Here is an 8,403-nt window from a genome sequence, read left to right as displayed (position 1 = left end):
ATTCATTGATGGATTTTTGCTGAACCTAAAAATGTTTCTCTCCAATTTTTCTGCTTTGCTTTAGATCAGGGAGACCATCCCCTATTATGTAGCCTACTGCCTACAGACATTAGCAACAGCTGCTGTGATGTCACAAAAAACTGATGAAAATCTTCATTTTGTACTCTTTACCGTTGGCAGATGGAATAATATGATGTCTTCCAAACAGTTTGTTTCCTCAATGACATCGATCATTTATAAATTGTAACAGCACTACCCACAAACATACACCTACACGCTTCATGATAAAACAATGGAATAGTTAGATATAATAAGATTACTGCCATAGACAATTGTGCACTGCATTCACATAATATCCTTATGGGCAAAATCGAGCGTTTTTAAAAATCGCTGAAGACTGAAGTATCCGATCATCCCCTTGTAGTATATTTGATTCAGACTATTGAGATATGACAAATTGTTAGCCTGTGTTTGAATGAAATGGATGTTACAGATTGTCTGACTTTTTGTTCTGACTACCTTTACACTTTGGAATGAAAATGAATAAACATTTCAAATGGAGGTTTTTGTGAATGAACTGAAGTACATTACTGATTTCATGCTTATCCTGTTAAGAGATTGAGACCATTATATGCAGAATGAAAACAAATAGGGGAAATGGCTTTGTAGCATAGTAAGCCTTTCTCCAATAGGTTAAGGGGTAGATAGAAACAAAAAACCCACCCATCACTACAACATTTCCATTTTTAGGATCACATGTTATCACAATATGATTTTTTTGTTTGGTGTAAAGACTTTATGCTTATTGTGCAGGTTTGAAGGCTGGTTGCATTTACTTGCACAGATAACCCCCCCCCCACACACACACATTTAGCAGTGAAAAAAAATCATCTTTTGTCAAATGAAATGGCATTGGGGAGACAGAGCCTTTTCTGAGAAGTATAATCTGGTCTACAAATATGATAGGTTACTCTTAACCAACACTAACCATTTTAATGCACTAAATTTCTTGATCAAAATGTAGGACGAATTATGCATAAGAGTAGAACATTATATGGGATGCTGGTCGTTTTGTGTATAAATCATTTTGTATCGTGTAAATAGTTTTTATGAAAACTCTCTTTTTGCTTATTTATAATGGTTTTGGCATGAAAAGGTTTGGCTTGATACATGTATATCCAGAATATTACATTTAGATTCCTGCCCCACTGCATGGATTTACCTTATAGAGTTTGTTATATTTCAAGGATATGAAATATCTATTTAATGATATACACTTTTTTTCATAAATTATGTCTCATGAATTATCAATATAAAGGTGTAGGAATGGCATAACAGTCAAGGAGCTTGTGTTTATTAGTCTCCCTCCCTCTTCTCTTTTTTCTTTTCATAATTTTATTCAATGTTGTTACCCGCATATTTGATGTAATATAACCTTTATGTATTGTGTATGTTATTTAATTCATTTCTGATTCTTACTGTATTTCTATCATTTTTTTTAAATTCATGACGTGAAAAAAAAGAATGGATTCACAAATATGCGTAATTCCTTGTAATATCATTATGCTTTCAAGGAATGATCATGTGAAACGTATTATTATCCAGAGAAATGTTATTTTCTTTTCGGTATTTCCAAAATGATATCATTTATACTAAAAGCCATTAAGGCATACGCTTCGTTTAAATGCAAATGAGCTATTTGTATGGTGTCTTTGAAGGAGATGGAATTATACTACAGGGCTTCTCTGTTGAATCCTAGATTGGAAAATAAATTCTGGATTTAAAAATAAAACCCAGATCATTGTTGACCAACTGAACACTATATCAATAAACATTAAACCTTTAAAGATTCAAATGTCAAGATTTCACTTATAAACTCAAGCTCTTTTAGGCTTTTATTTTAAATTCATGAAACTCAGAGTGAACAGTTAAATGTGAATTCAATAGATAGATTGAAACCAAAAAAACAAATACTCTTATTTCATTTATATTGTATAAATACATGGCAAATGTATATATGTATGAAGATTTGTATTTCCGATAGAGGAATGAATCCATATGATCGTATTTTGCATTCAAATTATATGTGGTCATGTCTGTTCCAAAAATGTTAAAGTTTTTATTTTATTCAACTTGCTCTCATTTCTTTATTTCTGCATCAATTATGTTTAGACTTGGTACATATGATCCTTGGGTAATATCACATGTGTGTCTATGAGGGTGATGGGGTCAAATGTCATCTAGTGATCAAAAGGTCAAGTTTTGTTCAAATTGCTCTCAATTCTTTATTTCTGCATTAACTATGTTGACATAACATCCTTGGGTAATACCACACATGTGTCCATGAGGATGATGAGGTCAAAAGATCATAATGCTTATTTTAGCGATCGCCATATCAGACGAGACTCGTTCGTGAACCACCTTGTTTATGATTGTTTTCTTTCATTGGTACATGTATAAAGTGAAAGATGAAGGGGAAAATAAATCAATTAATTAATCAATATCATGCTAGTAATAAATTAAAGTATTGGTATATAAAAAAATAATTTTTGTGTATCAGTGTAATTCTTATCTAACTACACTTCCTGTCATTAAGATATAATACATATCTATGTATATATATATACACAACAAAAAAAGTAAGTCCCCCCTAAATCAAATTGCTGTAACTTTTGAACCGAATTAGTTTGAGATATGATATTTCATAGGTGGTTTTCTGCACTCATTAAGCAAACCCTGAGGAAAAATGAAATCGATCGGTTGAGTCATGCATGAGTAATTAAAGATTGAATTAAAAATGACCATTTTTAAAAGTCACAAGAGTCGTTTTTCAGTTTGTTCAAATACAAAGTTGGGCAAAAGTTGTTTTCAGGTGAATTTTATTGTGTTATGCTGTTTTACTATCCATCATTCAACCACTTCAGACCAGATTTTGAAATGGTATGTTCATGGTTGAGTGAACACAATGTATTGCAGGGGCTGCGGAAGCGGGGGGGGGGGGGGGCTTCAGCCCCAACTTTTTTCCAAAAGCATGTACAAAAATGTAAAAACGACCACACGATTTTGATTTTTTGCATGATCAGCCCCCCCCCCTCACTTTTGGCCCAGTCTCCCCCCCTTTGAAAACCGTTCAGCGGCCCCTGAATTGTGACGTATCATCATAGGGGTTTATGGTAGTATCCTCTACAACTTGTTAAATCATGTTAAAATTTGAAAATGTTGGTGGCTTCCCCGATTATAGGCCCTTCCCCTATTTTAAAATTCTGGATCTACCACTGATTTGTCCATACATTCAACTGATCCTGAGAAGTTAGGAAAAGAATACATTTATGCAGTATAAAGAGTATTAATTCCTAAGTTTTCGATTGTGCTCGCTCAACCATGAAAATGTTTAAAATTCGGAAAGTATTTGGTGATAGAAATGATGGATGATAAAAACAACAGCAATTAAAGTCACATTTGAAACCGAATTTGCCCCCAATAATCACTATATTATCCTTTAAAATGCGTCTGTGATATTGAAAATACAAATTTTCCCACTTTGATGCGTGCTCACTCATCCATAAATAAACGAATCGATTTCATTTTTGCACAGAATTTTGCCCATAGGTTGATAAACATTACTGCCAAACGACATTGCTAAAGACAGCCTTGAAAAAAAGTTCCACCATATTGAATAAGGGGTTACTTATTCGTAAACATATGCACCCATAATGTACACAAGTCTATGAGAGAGGAAGTCGAAATTTTGAAATGAGGGTTTGTTTCATGGACGGTTTTTGTTACTTCTGCCAACAGTTATTTCATGAAACTTCGCACATTGCTTCAGAGTAACACTATCCAAAAGGTGCGCACACCAAAATAACCATTCGATGCAGCACAGAGTGGGGCCAAGGCCTTGAACTTTCTTCTCATTTGCATAATTTTCGAGTATTGTGTGCTCACTGATGCGTTAAACATCGGGATTTTCACAAAAATTAAATCAAATGAACTATGCAAGGAGGTTTGTGACAGATATCCATAGTTACAAATTGCATTTTTTCCAATAACGTAAAAAAGAGCTAATCACATTCCACATGTTCATTCAAGCGTGAATGTTTAGTTAAACGCCTTTGAATCATTGAAGCATGTTAATTGATCATGAACACAACGAAAAAGTTAAGAAAAGATCATTTTCAGTTACCAAAATGAAACAATACTTGCCTATGATATTTGAAAATCGTATTTTTTGTTTTCAATAAATGTTCATTGAACCGTGAAACGATGAATACTGTTGAAGAAACTCTTCCCCAAAATAACTGTCATCATATTCAATCATTATATTGATAGAAACCTGTAAAATATCCAATAATAGCAAATTCGGACTGGTGTTTATTCAACCGTGAAATTTAGCCAAAAAAGTTGTATCGTCTTTTAGAAAGTACCTTTTATAAGCCTTCTGACTATTTTTCATGATGAGAATGTGGAATTAGTTCCAATAAAATGGAATCAAAGTCATGATATTTTGCTTGTGACTTTTGAAAAGTGACATTTTTGCCTTCTGACGGTGCTCACTGAAGCATGACGTAAAATACGTCCATAACATTTACTCAGAGGGTAGCTTATAAAATTACCTACACGCTCATGTAAAAATATATTAAAAACTCGAATTGGTTTGGAAATTATTGATGTTTGTTTAAGGGGGACTTACTTTTTTTGTTGTGTATATATATATAAATATATATGAATATGTATATATTTTTCTATATCTGCGTTAAAGGCGAATTTCTTTGTCTTTTTTCAATGTTCGCAATGCGCCTTAATGCCCTCTACCTTCGACTTAACGTCTACATGTGTGCTATGACGGAATAAACCCATTCATAGACTTCGTCCTTTCGTAGGATGTATGCATACTGTATATAAACCAAATCGACATAAACGTTGCTCTCCCTTGGGGTTCTTTCTATTAAAAACAAAGATCTTACAATACATAATGTACTACATTTAGATCATTAGAAATAAGAATAAACATATGTAGAACATATAAACTGAAGTTGTCAGAGATGAATAATGCTATAATGAGAAAAATATACATACATAGAACTTAAAACATTATAATTGAAGTTGATGGAGGTAGTTAATCATTAAAGATTGAACCCAAAGTCAAGAACTCATGAATGCTTCGTTTTCCTATTTTTAGTCTTTTTTTCATTCTCTACAAACGTTATGTTGAATTAACGTGCTTTATTTATAAGTATACACTGTCAGAAAAAAGGAGATTTTACAGAAGCATATAAAAAAACGATTTTATAGAAAGAAAAAAAAACCAAATCATTCTGTAAATTGTTAAAACAGCAAAGATTTTGTACATTTTTTCTACAATTTTACAGAACTGGTCTGTTTTAAACAAGGTAAAAGCGATTTTGTGTCTCGCCCACTTATGAATATAACCAGAATTATTGTGAGGGAACGCAACATAATTGTATCGAAACTTCATTGTGAAATGACTGGGATGGAATAACAATTGTCATAAGAGCCTTGCATGTAAACTTTAACATTGACCTGAAAATAACCTTTGACCTTACCATGTGACCTCCGACTGCAGCATAACATGCAGGTCCCCCAAGTCCATCTACCACCCAAGTTTGGTTGAAAAGTGACTTATGGTTGCGGAGTTGGGTGTCATAAGAGTCTTGCATGTAAACTTTAACGTTGACCTGAAAATGACCTTTGACCTTACCATGTGACCTCCGACTGCAGCATAACATGCAAGTCCATCTACCATCCAAGTTTGGTTGAAAAGCGACTTACGGTTGTGGAGTTATGTGTCATTAGGTTTGTGACGGACGATCATTTGGATCCCTAAGTCTCGCCTCCACGTCTGGTGGGCGAGACAAAAAAGATAAAACAGTTTTATTACAATAAATTTGCAAGGTTACATACACCAAATACAAATTTTCTGTAAATTTACACAAATGCATGTAAGATTGCACAGTGCAGTAACGTTACAGGTGTTCTAGAGACTCTGCTGCAGGAAGTTGTTTTTAAGAAGAAATTTTTAACAATATATATACATGACCTAATTGTATTATTTTAGTGTAACATATGTGTCGACATATTGTGTTGCCATACAGATCAATAGTATAAAATGGTATGTTTTTGTTAATGATCTATAAGAGTGTTTGTTTCTTCTAGAACACGATTCCTTTAAAGGGGTGACCTACCCAAATAAAATATTGTTTTTAGAGGGAAAATAAAAAAATACAAAGGTGAAAGTTTTCTCAATATCAGACAAACAATTACAACGATATAATATTTTAAGTCATTTTTAATTACCCCTTTTATTCTTCTAGAAACATTTTGGGACGGCCATCACTCCTTCCCTCAATCTGAACGCCAATGTTTTCGTCTACTCTAGTCATAACCTCTAGCCATAATATTTTGGGCCTTCAAAAACTTTTATCTTTCCAAATGAATTCAAACGTTTGTTCTTTTTTTATTCCTTGAAGGTCAAAACCACCCCACCATAAAGTTTATTTGAAGGAGAGAAAAAAATCAAACAAGCAAAACGCTGAATATTCATCAAAATCGTATGTAAAACAAGCAAGTTGTGATTTTTCTTTAAATTTCGCTTCATTTCAGCATAACAGTTCAGAGTTGCAATCAATCGCAACTCTAAAAATCACTCGCAACTTGATTTTCAACCAATCAACAGCGCGCATTTGGGATTTGTGATTGATTTTTTTGGCTTGCGTTTAAACGCAATCCTTTCTGCAACGGGCGCTAGGGGCCGTCAGTTAATAAATGAGGGAACCAATGACGTTACTATTTGATTTTGAACGCTTTAGCGCCTATTAATATGGCGGCTCAGCTACAGCCGGGGTAATAATATGATACCAAGCATCAAAGCGCAGTTGAGTATATGCCCATAGTAACTGCACTATATAAATGGACATATTATTATTATTTTAATTTTATTATATAAATTAATTCATTAAAAATTACAATATTTCTCTCATATTGTGAAATAAGTTTTGATTCCTCCTTGGAATATGTGGACTACCATTCATGCAACCTATAATGTAATCATTGTGCTTCCATATCGTCAAATCTGCTCAAATATCTTTCAGAGCGTATCAATTAAGAGTTTTCACTTTAAAAAGTTCCCCAAATTGAATATAAAACATGCAACATGGGGATAACTTTTTAACGTTTATTTTTGGGGCTTAAATATCATCTATAAGAAAGATTTTTTGACAGAATCTTACGTTTGAGTGAGCACTGTCCATTTTCAATAGCTCGCAGAAATCGGGTTGCGCAGAAATGATGGCTTTCACACTGAGCAAGGGGAAAAGGCAAAAATAAAATAAACTAACCTTGGAGTAACTTTCTCTCTTTCGGGGGCACTTTTGGTCGATGGAAATAAAACAGATATTTTGTAACTTTTTATAACAACTTTTCTACACGAGTGAAGATTTTAGGCTGTTTGTTTCAGCTGGATCCGAGGACATAAACTGACCCAAATCACTGAAAACAAAACAAAAGTTTATTTCAGACATCTCTATAACATACCTTTCTCCGCACTTCCCCATGACGTAAAAAGGAATGACAGAAGAAAAAAAAATCAAGCCTATTATTTCATGCAAATCACTGCTAAAGCAGTTATCATCCCATTAATGGTCAAGGTGTGCAGTGTGGAGGGGAGGGGCAACTGCACCCCCCCCCCCCCCCGCCGCTGCGTACAGTCACGATTGTAGCCTATGTGTATATGCGACCTATCACCGGCTCCAATGAGAATTACCCCCCCCCCCCCCCCCTTCCTCCCTCTTCTCGAGTTGTCATCGTTGGATTGAAACGAGTCCAATCCAATTTCATCCCATGAAGAAATATCTATTGAATTTATTCAGAGAGAGTTTTATAGCTTGGACTGTTCCACGATCGATGATCTACACCCCAAACCTTTGAAAATGGGTGCACGTTTGGTTGCATCGCCCATAGCTCAGGTAAATTTCCTCGCGATTTTAAACTTGCCAAAATTGTACCCATAACGCAGGGAAAATCGTGTAGTTACTTCATAGCTTTTGTCCAATTTCCCCATTATCCATAATTGCCAAGCGTTTTGAAAGGGCTGTTCACTTGCAATTATACTTATCGAAATTTAAAAAAAAAACCTTATGAGTGAACTTCAGTCTGGCTTTAGTTCAAATTACTCAACCGCAACATGCTTGTTATAACTGAATTCAGCGATTTTCTGTAAATACAGTGTGTATCTTTCACACCATTTACCCTACTTGACATGTTGTTATATACCAATTTTTATATCAACTTAAGCCAAAAACTGAAAAAAAACGTTCTTTTGTCTATGTTTAGTTCGTTACTAGTATTGATTTTTGTCCATTACGCTTTGTCTTTGTGTGAATATAT

This window comes from Lytechinus variegatus, chromosome 2, assembly GCF_018143015.1.
Source record: "Lytechinus variegatus isolate NC3 chromosome 2, Lvar_3.0, whole genome shotgun sequence".
Taxonomy (NCBI): Eukaryota; Metazoa; Echinodermata; class Echinoidea; order Temnopleuroida; family Toxopneustidae; genus Lytechinus; species Lytechinus variegatus.
The sequence above is the reverse complement of the archived record's forward strand: the minus strand, read 5'-3'. Positions refer to the sequence as shown.